The 11,533-nt window shown below is 40.9% G+C and overlaps 1 long non-coding RNA gene across 1 annotated transcript in view; it reads left to right on the plus strand.

The window, feature by feature from the left end:
• Positions 1–332: 332 nt before the first annotated feature.
• LOC107722721 (uncharacterized) overlaps positions 333–11,533 on the plus strand; it is a 21,040-nt gene continuing 9,839 nt past the window's right edge. The window contains exons 1-2 of the long non-coding RNA XR_001637835.1: positions 333–445; positions 5,100–5,106. This is a non-coding gene — a long non-coding RNA (uncharacterized LOC107722721). The remainder of the gene's footprint in view (positions 446–5,099; positions 5,107–11,533) is intronic.

Consider the following 11,533-nt stretch of genomic DNA (forward strand, 5'->3'; position numbering starts at 1 on the left):
TTTTTTTTTTTCTATTTTACGCATTAGTAGTAGGCTAAATCAAGACTTCAGTTGTCTTGTAGAATAAAAAACAACATGGAATAAACTGTGTACTCTCAACAACTCTCAACATTACTAAAAAGGTAAGTTTAATCTCACAAAAACTCCCGTTAATAAAAAATCTGTATGATTACACTGCACAATTAATCTCTTACACTGCATCTCTGTTGTTTATGATGAATTCGGTGCTTGTGCGTACACCGCTTTTATTCTTATTGCATCTTAGTTCAAATAATATACTACACACTAAAGTGCGTACGCCTGCTCAGACCCTGACGTGGCATTATTAAGTACTTTTCCACGTCAAAGACCGTTTTTATAAATATGAACGTTGCCGTGGATTTTAGTGTACCCACACTTTAAGATCAAATCTGTGTATACACACGTTTTATAAATGAGACCTCGGGTGCGTTTCACGTAAATGCACAAGGCGCATACGGGACACAGCAACATCAAGGCTGGATCTATCTCCTCTGGGAGCATCGCTTGTAGGCTCACCACTTGGTCCCGGAAGGGAGTAGTGGGAACCTTGGGCACGTATCCAGGCCGGGGTCTCAGGACAACATGAGAGTATGCCGGCCCGATCACTAGGCATCGCTTCGCTCACCGAAAATGCCTGCAGGTCCACAACCCTCTTGATAGAGGTGAGCACGGTCAGGAGCGCTGTCTTGATAGACAGGATCTTAAGCTCAACTGACTCAAGTGGTTCAAAGGGATCCCTCTGAAGTCCCGCCAGGACAACAGAGAGATTCCAGGAGGGCACAAGGGGTGGCCTGGGAGGGTTTAACTGCCTAGTACCCTTCAGGAACCTGATGATCAGGTTGTGATTTCCCAGGAACTTACCATCCACTGCATCATGATGACATACACTTTCAAGGTGGAGGGTGACAGCCTACGCTCCAACCTCTCTTGTAGGAAAAAAAAAGCATGACTCTGATCGGGCACCTTCGGGGGAAGAACACCAGTCAGCGAACAGACTCCACTCCAAGGCATAAACTTGCCTGGTAGAGGGAGCTCTGACTTGAGTGAGAGGTTCCAGAGGTCTGGACGCAGGTGCCATATGGTGCCCTGCCCCTGAGAAAGAAGGTCCTTCCTCAGGGGGATAATTCGGGGAGGGATGTTGCGAGGAGCATGAGTTACGAAAACCAGGTCTGGGTGGGCCTGTAAGGCACGACCAGCAGGACCTGTTCTTCGTTCTCCCTGACCTTGCACAGTGTCTGTGTGAGAAAGCTCACTCGGGGAAACGCATTCTTCCATAGACCCCGGGGCCAGCTGTGTGCCAGTGCATCCATGCCGAGGGGGGTAAACAATCAGGTAATAGTACAACGGGCAGTGGGAGGACTCGCGGGAAGCAACCAGGTCCACCTGAGCTCCCCCGAATCGACTCCATATCAGCTGGACCACCTGGAGATGGAGTCACCATTCTCTGGGGAGAGTGAGCTGCCGTGAGAGTGAGTCGGCTGCACGGTTGAGCTCCCCCAGAATGTGGATGGCGCGCAGCAACTTGAGCCATGTCTATCTCCAGAGGAGGAAATGGCAGGTGAGTTGCGACATGCGACGTGATCGTAGACCTCCCTGGTGGTTGATATACGATACAGTCGCAGTGTTGTCCGTGTGGACGAACATGTGCTTGCCCTGAAGCAGCAGCTGGAACTGCTGCAAGGCTAGAAGCAATGCCAACAATTCCAGGCAGTTGATGTGCCAAAGCAGTCGAGGCTCTGTCCAGGACCCTGAGGCTGCCTGCCCATTGCATGTAGCGCTCCAGCCTGTCCTGGAGGCATCTGTTGGGACAACAACAACATGCTGAGACACTTGTTTTAAGGGCACTCCAGCCTGAGGAATGCAAGGCCTTCATGTCAATTTAGTCCAACTCCATACCGAGAAAAGAGGTTCTCTGCACGGGGGAGAGCTTGCTCTTTTCCCAGCTGACCTGAAGCCCCAACTGGCTGAGGTGCCGGAGCACCATATCCCTGTGATCGCACAGCTGTTCTCACGACTGGGCCATGATGAGCCAGTTGTCGATTTAACGATCCTGATGCCCACTTCCCTTAATGGGGCAGGGGGGCCTTCCGTGACTTTGGTAAAGATACGGGGGGACAGGGAAAGCCCGGAGGGGAGGACCTCGTACTGATATGCCCAACCCTTGAACGCAAACCGTAGAAACGGTCCATGTTGTGGAAGAATCGAGATGTGAAAGTATGCGTCCTTCAGGTCGACCGCTGCAAACCAACCCTGGGGTTGGATGCTTCTGAGGATGTGCTTCTGTGTCAGAATCTTGAACGGAAGCTTGTGAAGGGCCCGGTTCAAGACTCGCAGATCCAGGATTGGATGAAGGCCACCGCTTTTCTTGGGCACAATGAAATAAGGGCTGTAGAACCCCTGCTTCATCTCAGCTGGAGGGACAGGCTTGATTGCGTGCTTTGCCAGCAGGACAGCAATCTCCTCGCACAGGACAGGGGCATCTCAGACTGCCACAGAAGTCTTGAGAATGCCATTGAACTTGGGGGTTCGCCTGGTGACCTGAATCACATAGCCGAGTCTAATTGCTAGCCATGCCCCCAAGCTCCATGCGAGTGGCACCAAAGGCACAATTGACATACGGTGGTGCAGCGGTGGGGAACCCTGCTGGTTGGCCCAGAAGGCATAACATCCTGGCAGACAGGGTGTTATACCGACAGGATTCCCACTGTCCCTGTAGGGACTGGCTAGAGACTCATGAGAAAGCATTGTGTCTTCGAACCGAGGTCTCTTGGCCAATGGTGATAGAGGGCATCGTGGGTGAGAGTGAGGAAGCGGTGCGTTACTTACTGTCAATCCACGAGCAACATAACATGGAGAAAGAGGAAACTGCTGTTTCTTTGAGAATGTGGGTATCGCTGGCTGTTGAGCCAGTGGCGGAACAGAAGGAAAACGAAAATCGGCCCGGCCCTCCTCCGGGGGATGGAGTAGCGCTGTTTCCTGCCATTTACTGAGAAAGATCACCTCCCTTCATCCCCGGGTTGCCCATGTCAGTGTCGCTTCACAGTCTTCTTTGAGGACTTAGTGGCAAAGATGTGTTTGATGTACTCATTCTGCTTCTGCACTGCCGAGAAAGAAAGAAAGAAAGAAAAACAGCATATAATTTATTCATTAATTAATGTTAGTTTAAGCATGTTAACAGATTGTTCTGTAGATGTGTCTTTTTAATAAAAGTGGTCCATGATATACTCCAATAAAAAACTGGACTAAACCCCCAAAATTTTATGTCAAGCATAATTAATTATCAGACATGTAATTCTTAAAGGGTTAGTTCACCTAAAAATGAATATTGTTATCATTTACTCACCCTCATGTTGTTTCGAAAATCAGAAGACTTTTGTTCATCTTCAAAACACAAATGAAAATATTTTTAATAACATCTGAGAGATTTCTGTCCCTCCACTGAAAGTCTATTCACCCAAAACCAATGCTTCAAAATTTTCATAAAGAGATTGTAAAATAAATCTATGTGAATTGAGTGGTTTAATCCAAGTCTTCTGAAGAGACATGATCATTTTATATGATGACCCTGATATACTTGATATGATTTAATTATAGGCTTTTATTCACATATAAACATTGATTAGCAAACAGTGTTTCACTTTCAATTTAGTATGCTTGCGGTTACATCAGAAGCGAACTGTACTGGAGTTCGCATGAATCCAAACCCCAGATCACCCTGCTGAGGCGGACTCGGGTATGGTTCACTGTTGCTCACCCAAGTTCAGAAAACAGCATTCACATTATCCAAATGAACCTAACTCTGATGTCAAATGAACCCGGGTGCGCACCCCTTACTCTTTCCCTGTCAAGAACACTGGCTTATAAATTTAATACATGTAATGCTAGAGACAGACACTAAAAGCATATGTAAATACTTGAAAAAGATGATCACTAATGATATAAGCTCTGCTGGAGCTTCAGTTTGATGTGTACTCAGGCAATATAAACACTGATTAATAATGCAAAGTTGTTTTTTACCATCACAATTTACCAATTTTTGCTACCACCACAATTTACCATCCTGCCACATGCAATATAGGGTGAATTGTAGTCGCATGTAGCCAGACCTTTCACTAAAAGAGCATGAAGGCTGGGCCTCACTGCAGCTCATTCTAACATTTTATACAGCCAACCAGATTAGAGCTTACTAAATTAAGAAAGTGCTTTCCATTTTTGTTAGTGTTATGCATCAGATGGTCCATAAATAGACTATGGGTGGCCTTTGGAAGTGAATTGACTGACCCAGTTTACCTGATTTCACACTGGTTGTTTATTTTTAAAGTAGCTCTGCATCCTAAAACTGAATTTCAAAGTTTCATCATAAAATGAGGTGCTACTGGAAAAGTTTGTATGTTTAGAAAATGAGAGTGAATGTGCAGAAACAGCTTCTTTCTATCCTCCCAGGTCCAGCATGCAATTCACCCAGGCCCTGCTGCCAGTATTGAATGAGATTGCTCAGCATTCCACTGTTCTCTAGCTGACTCAAGGCTAACGGTGATGGACAAACCCTGAGAGACTGGGGCCAAATGCACACAAATATAACTGTGGAGTAATTGAAAATTGCATTGATTGCTTTTCAGTGCAATGTCAGTGTCGCTTTTGTTGACTGTCGGATCCATTCCATTTGCGACTATGCTTGTCATTCAGGACACATCCATTGTCTTAGTTCATATACTGTGTGCATTTATAATTTACAGGCTTTCTCTTCTAGGAAAATGAATGAAAAATATTGATGATATCTTGTACTGCTCATTCTCGAGTGAGAATGTCCTTCCCCCTATTTTATAAACACCACCTGCCTCTGACTAGCAAATCATTGTTTTACAGTGTCTTCAGTTGTGATAATATCTGTCTTTTTTTCCTTTCCCAAAGTTCCTAAAAAAAAAAAAAAGAATAAAAATCCCCTTGTGAAAAGAGTACTTAATGCAGAAATAATATCCTTTAAAATAATATACGGTAATGCTTTAGATTACAGACCCCAATTTACAGTGTAAGTAAACCGAATTTACAGCAAACCTGTTCATAATAATAGTGTAGAGTACCTCTGTGTAGGTAAGGGAACAATCTGCAACATTTAGGGATTAAAGAGGTACTAGCCTGGAACATTACAAACTATTTAAACTATAAGTATATTGAAACTAACAGTGGTGTATAAAGTACCTGAAATCCATACTCAAGTAAAAGTACAGATATCTTACCAGAAAATGACTTTGGTAGAAGTTTGGCCCAGTTTTCCAAACAATTCATACAGTTCTCGAAACAAAGACACGTTTCTCAAAACTTTTAGATGACACACAGGCCAGAATCTCAGGATGATATGAACAAGAGCACGGGTGATTATGTGTTTTGGAAAATGAATCCTGGTAATGGGAGATGGATGGATGGATGGATGGATTATTCTATGTACAGTAAACACTTTAGCACATGTTGTACACCCTCAAACTCAATACTGTTGAATTGATTTGTAGCCAAGTAGTCCTTACATGTGCTCTTTTTTTGCAGAACTGAGAGACGACTGTCTAGGGGAGGCAGAAAAGTATTTTGTCAGAAGACTAAGAAACTACTATAACTACAGTACAGTTTTTCTGAATTGCTAAAATACTAAATTCCAATCTCTGAACCAAATTCTCACTAGCTTAAACCAATTTGTCGAATAAAGCACTCTTTCTGCTAAACCTTAAACACGTTCAGGCAGTTAGGCTCTATTTGCAAATCTCATGCACTCTTTTTGCAAAACTCTAAACACATTCTCATTCACTTACAGTTTTTTTTTCAACTGCTTACACACATTTTCTAAACTTTACCTCTTTTTTTCAAAACTTAACACACAAATCCAAGAACTGCACACACAAAATGCAAAATGCCTCACATCTTGCAAAATGACACACTGCATTCAAAAGATCACAAACACATCTCAAAGGCAAACATCTGTCTTACGTTGCAAACACTTTTGCCATAATATATTTTTGGATATGTCATACACACAGTAATTCAAAACCTAAAGCTCTTTCATGAGCTCCTATGGACATTTCTGTACAAGATCGAAAGTAATTGTCAGAGAGATTCTGAAAAATTCACAGTAAACACGAAAGTGGAATTGTGTGTGTGTGTGTGTGTGTGTGTGTGATGGTTGGGTGCATCTAGGCTCAATCCCTCCTCCGGGCTGGGTCCGGCCACAACACTTAATCCACGTCACATGCTATGTTCTCTCTTGCCAGACACCGTGGAAAGAACCTCCTTGTATGGCGTATCCAACCTTGGATGGAGGCGGCATCAATGTCTCCACATGCCTCCTCCATTGCCTGGAGAAGGGTCATGTTGACATAGGGATGACGATCATACACTTTTCAGCGCCATGTGGAGAAAAATTCCTCTATAGGGTTTAGAAATGGTGAATATGGAGGCAGGTAGACAACAGAAAAATGGGGATGAGTAACAAACCAGTTTTGGACCTGATGGGCGCGATGAAAGCTGACATTATCCCAGATGACAAATCTTGCCTGGTCTTCATTCTGCAGACCTTGAACAAGCATATCATGAACAGCATCCAGAAAACGTATGATGTGATCAGTGTTATAGGGGCCAAGTCTGGCATGATGGTGCAGGACACCATTCTGTGTAATTGCAGCACACATTGTAATGTTTCCGCCACGTTGTCCAGGGACATTGACAAAGACCCTTTGTCCAATGACATTTCTCCCCCTTCTTCTGGTTTTGCTAAGATTGAAGCCCACCTCATCCACATAAATGTATTCATGGATGATAGCATGGGCATCCATCTCCAAAATTCTCTGTAAAAGACTAAATAACATGTAGATCAGTATATGCACAACCCAATAGCTTGACTTGGTAGGTGCAAGTCTGATATATTGGAGAAAGTGTTGTATGCATACCTCCACAAAGTCATGTCGAAGGTTCTAACTCCTCCTCTTGCTCCTCTTTGAACTCCTCCTCCTCTAACTCGAACTCTGCCTCGTCCTCTGGCTCTCCCTCCAACTCCCCTTACTCTGTCTGCATTGTTTGCATCCATTGTTCAAAACCTATAACTTGACCTTTGGCCTATTTATAGGCCTTTTCTAAAGCCATGATTGGTTGGTGTTAAGTAAAGCAATGAGTGCTTGCACATGTGAGGAGTTAGTGTGAGGTGCTGATTTACTATACATATATATAAAAAGTAAAAGTTCTCTCATCTGAAGTACTGCTACTGTTCTGTCATTATATTTTATCTGCAAGTAGTATTGAAAGCCTGTAAGTGAGCATGTTGGCCAGCTGTCCTCATGCACAAGAACATGATCAACTACAGAGCTGTGTATTTCATCAGGAATAAATGTCCTTTGACCCCGTCCCATTCAGTTTTATTTTCCCGTCATCTTCCTCTTTGTCTCCCACTAGTAGGATTCATTTTCCAAATCACATAATCAGCTGTGCTCTTGTTCATATCATCCTGAGATTCTGACTGCTGTGTCATCAGTTTTGCTACTTAATGTTCACACATGGATACATTGTGCTGTTTGAGTTTAAATTGTGATTCTTTTGTGAAATTGTGTGAAAACAGGTGAAATGTGTTTAAAGTTTTGAGAAACATGTCTTTGTTTTAGGAACTGTATGAATGGTTTGGAAAATTGTGCCAAACAAATCAGTTATAGTGCGTTAGCAATCGAGAAAAACTGTAAGGTTTTGAGAAAATGAGTGATGGTTTCAAGAAATGTGTTTTAGCAATTCAGAAAAACTGTAATAAGGATACTACCAATACTGTAATGCAATTTGGCAGAGGATGCTGAATGAATGTATGAATGAATGAATGAATGCATTTTTTATTCCAATGTCTGTTTACTGTATATTCAGTTGTTTGGTCTTTGGACTTTGGTCTTTGGACTCTTGTGGTGCTTTTCATCTACTGTAAGATCTCTTTACAGTAGTGTAACAAAAGTAAACGTTTCTTACAGCTTATTGATGAATTTTACTGTATCTACACCCCTATATTTATGTCATATACTGTAACAGACATTGACTAGCAAAAGGATTCTTGTTTCCTAAAAGGAGGTTTTTGTAACAGTGTTTTGAATTGATCTCACTAGTGTTCTGTAGGCAGGAAAATAGTCTGTGTATTTGATAAGTTTGTATATCATCTGAGACCAAAGTTTGAGTCTGACGAAAGAGAACATGTTTTTGACTAAAATGTTTGATTTTGACCTGGAAGTTTGAAGTTTGCACAAGTTTGTGGGTAGTTTTGAGATTGTGTTCATAGTTGTGAGAAAATGGTGAATTGTTTCATGAATTGTGTGTTATCAATCGAGAAAAATTGTAATTCAAATTAAATGAAAATGTATTATGAATCAGAATCAGAAAGAGCTTCATTTCCAGAAAGAGTTTTATTATGGTATTAATTTATATTAATTATACAATTATCGGAACATTAGAGTGTATTGCCTGACCCACTTAAGTAGGACTTAAGTACATTTTTATTTGTAATTTCAGAATTCTGTTGTCTTCAAAATATGGTTAAAATGCAATTACTGTTGTAAAGATGAAGTTGCAGTTTAGTACATTTAAAAAGTTTTTAAAATAAATGTTATCAAAATAAGTGTACTTCTTTAAAGCAATACAAAATATTATTAAAAGAATGTGATTTAAAATGTACTTTAAAATAGGCTGTACTTTACAACTCAAAAAAAAATTACCAAACCACCATGGGTTCTGACAAGACAAGGAAGATTAATACAATTGGTATGTTGTCAGCAAGCCTAAATAACAAAATCTGCAAAATTTCAATTTCATACAGAATTATTATTATTATTTTTTTGTTGTTGCTATAAATAAGCAGGTTTACTTTGGCTCTTTGCTAATGCACTCAGCTAATTCTCTTGGGAAAAGTCTTATTTAGTTTTACTGCAAATTGCTTCAGAAACTAAGCAAGAAATTACTGAAGACGAACATTACCCCAATTAAAATATTCAGAATGATTTAAACTGTGCTTTTTGCCATTTTAGCTACACTGCAGACTTTTTCACTGTTATAGTTTTTTTGATTTACGGTCATAGCTCCTGTAATGAATTGCACAATTATACAAACAATCGAGCGAGCAGACAAACAGAAATCACACCAAATGCTCCTGCATATGTACTAGTTTAGATTCAAATCTAGATTTGCTTTTCTCAGCAGCACTATTTCTACATTAATGTGAATTATTGAGGTTATTATTAAGATAAATGGCCATAACTACTTTGTTTCCCTGCTTCAGCAAAACTAACATTCAGTTTTCAAAGCAGTGAGGTGAGGAACATGGATTCTGTGTTCAAGCAATCACTGGTGGATTTACTGATGCTTTCAATGAATATTGACACTAATTGTTATTTTTTATGTTATTACAATCTATTTTTCTTAAGTAAGATGCTTGAACATGCTGAAGGTAGTCATTTTTGTTTGCAGAGTGCTAAGAAGACGGCATGATCGAATATGTGTGTTTCCAGCTTATTGCTCTCATTACTGAACCCCTCTCATCTGAACCATGGCCCATAACTATTCATGAAAATACTGCAGGCATGGAAACCTAATCGTGAAGGACACAGCAATAACTGATTAGTTGAATGTGATTTTTTTTTAAAGGAATAACATGATCCTTGTGTCTGAAAATAATTAATTAAAATTAATAATTAGGTGAAACAAAGAGAAACTATCAAAACAGTGGCAAGCTGATGTCGAAAGATGAAAGTGAAGATGAAAGCCACATTGCTACTTTGGTCCACAACCAATATGGTGTCTGAAGCAAGATAATGCACAAACATTAAGATTAAGGATTATACAAGATGCACAAAAGCACTGCATTGGCTTGGGAAATCAAGTCTTAGGAACAGAAACTGAACTCAGGCATAGACTCAGAGGCTCAATACAGCACACTAATTAAATTTTCCCTGAAATTGCCCTTCACCACTCCATTAGGCCCTCAAAGCTGTTTAAAACTTCCTAACTCTTGGATGATAGAGAGAAATGTCCTTGGCATAATATATCTTGTGTTCAGAAGAAATAACATAAAATATTATTAAAATATTCAGTTTTTATCATATTTATTTTCATTAATATTGTAGATGTTTTGTGTTTAGTATCTAATTGCACAATATGGACAATATCCACAATTTCACCAAGATCTTCTCTCAGCAGATTGCATTATGTTGTCAGTGGTAACAGGAATAACAACAATACCATTAAAAATTAGCGCTGCATTCTAATCCTAATCCGCTCAATAGTAATCAATGAGGTGGAGCATGTTTGAGCTAAGGAGCTTGTCTTGAAGAAGGAGAGTACAAGAATTAAATGCAAGAAAACAGATTAGATTAGGATGTGATTTTTAATACTAAATCTGTGTCTTACGCGTTATGAAAACTGAAGTCATCTCAAGATTTAAATTAAATAGTGATTTATATTTTGCACATGCAAGTGTTTGTTTATTGGAACGAATGCAAAAATGATTTGATCAGACTAAAGATTTTCTCACTTAAAACCATGTGACTATTTTTCATCACTGTCTAATCCATTATTTCCACACATCTGATATCCTCATAGCTTCATAATCATTGGGTTTTGAACGAAATGCACTGGAATTCATTCCTGAATTAATTCTGAATGTAACAGATTAGGCACAAAATGTGTTTATAGAGTGAAATATATTGTGTTCCCTCTAAAGGGAACTCAGGCTGCATTGAAACATTGTGGGAATGCCTCTGCATGATTGTGTCCTGAAGCACATGTGAAATCAGTCCAGTGGAGTGGCAAAACGTCACTGGCGGGGTGTCGTGGTGACCAGTGAGCTTAAAAGTGCATCCAGAACAAACAGCATTAGCTTTTATGTCTTCAGCAAGCACTCTGTGTTGTTGTATGTCCAATATCTGTTGTTTGTCTGTGCCACTGCACACTAAGCAGTTATATAATTGTGAGCAAAGAAAGCAAAACAAGCAAGCAGCATTCCAGATTATGTGTTCCTCCCTTTCCGTGTTATATTACGGGTGGGGAAACACATGATCTTTGCATTGCTTGCTTGGGGAGCGAAGCATGCATGGTCAGCTCTCGAGGGGGCTGACTATGTGCATTGTGAGCGACTGCCGCTGCGAATGCTACTCCTGCCGGGCACTCTTTGAGGAGGGTCCCCAGGCTCACGATCCCAATGGTTCTCGTCCCGCTGCTGCCGACGAAGAGCGGCAATTGAGATTGTGGGGATTGCAAATGGATCTAGCAGAAGGATTAGAGACTAGCTTTACATTTTCTCTGCTAGATATGGTGCTCCATCTTAGGGTACGGAGAGGCATCTGTGGTTAAACTTGTCCAACATCAAAGAGAAGGATAAGTTCTTCCTCCTGGATGCTCCACTTGTCCCTTCTGGCTTTTTCAATGACGCTGTCACCTCAGTCGTCAGGAGGTTTCAGGACCATTCCAGCACTACCTCCCTCATCGGTCTCAGGTCTCTGGGGCTGCTGGGTGG

Source organism: Sinocyclocheilus rhinocerous, unplaced genomic scaffold, assembly GCF_001515625.1.
Source record: "Sinocyclocheilus rhinocerous isolate Xijiao unplaced genomic scaffold, SAMN03320098_v1.1 scaffold161, whole genome shotgun sequence".
In the NCBI taxonomy this organism is placed as follows: domain Eukaryota; kingdom Metazoa; phylum Chordata; class Actinopteri; order Cypriniformes; family Cyprinidae; genus Sinocyclocheilus; species Sinocyclocheilus rhinocerous.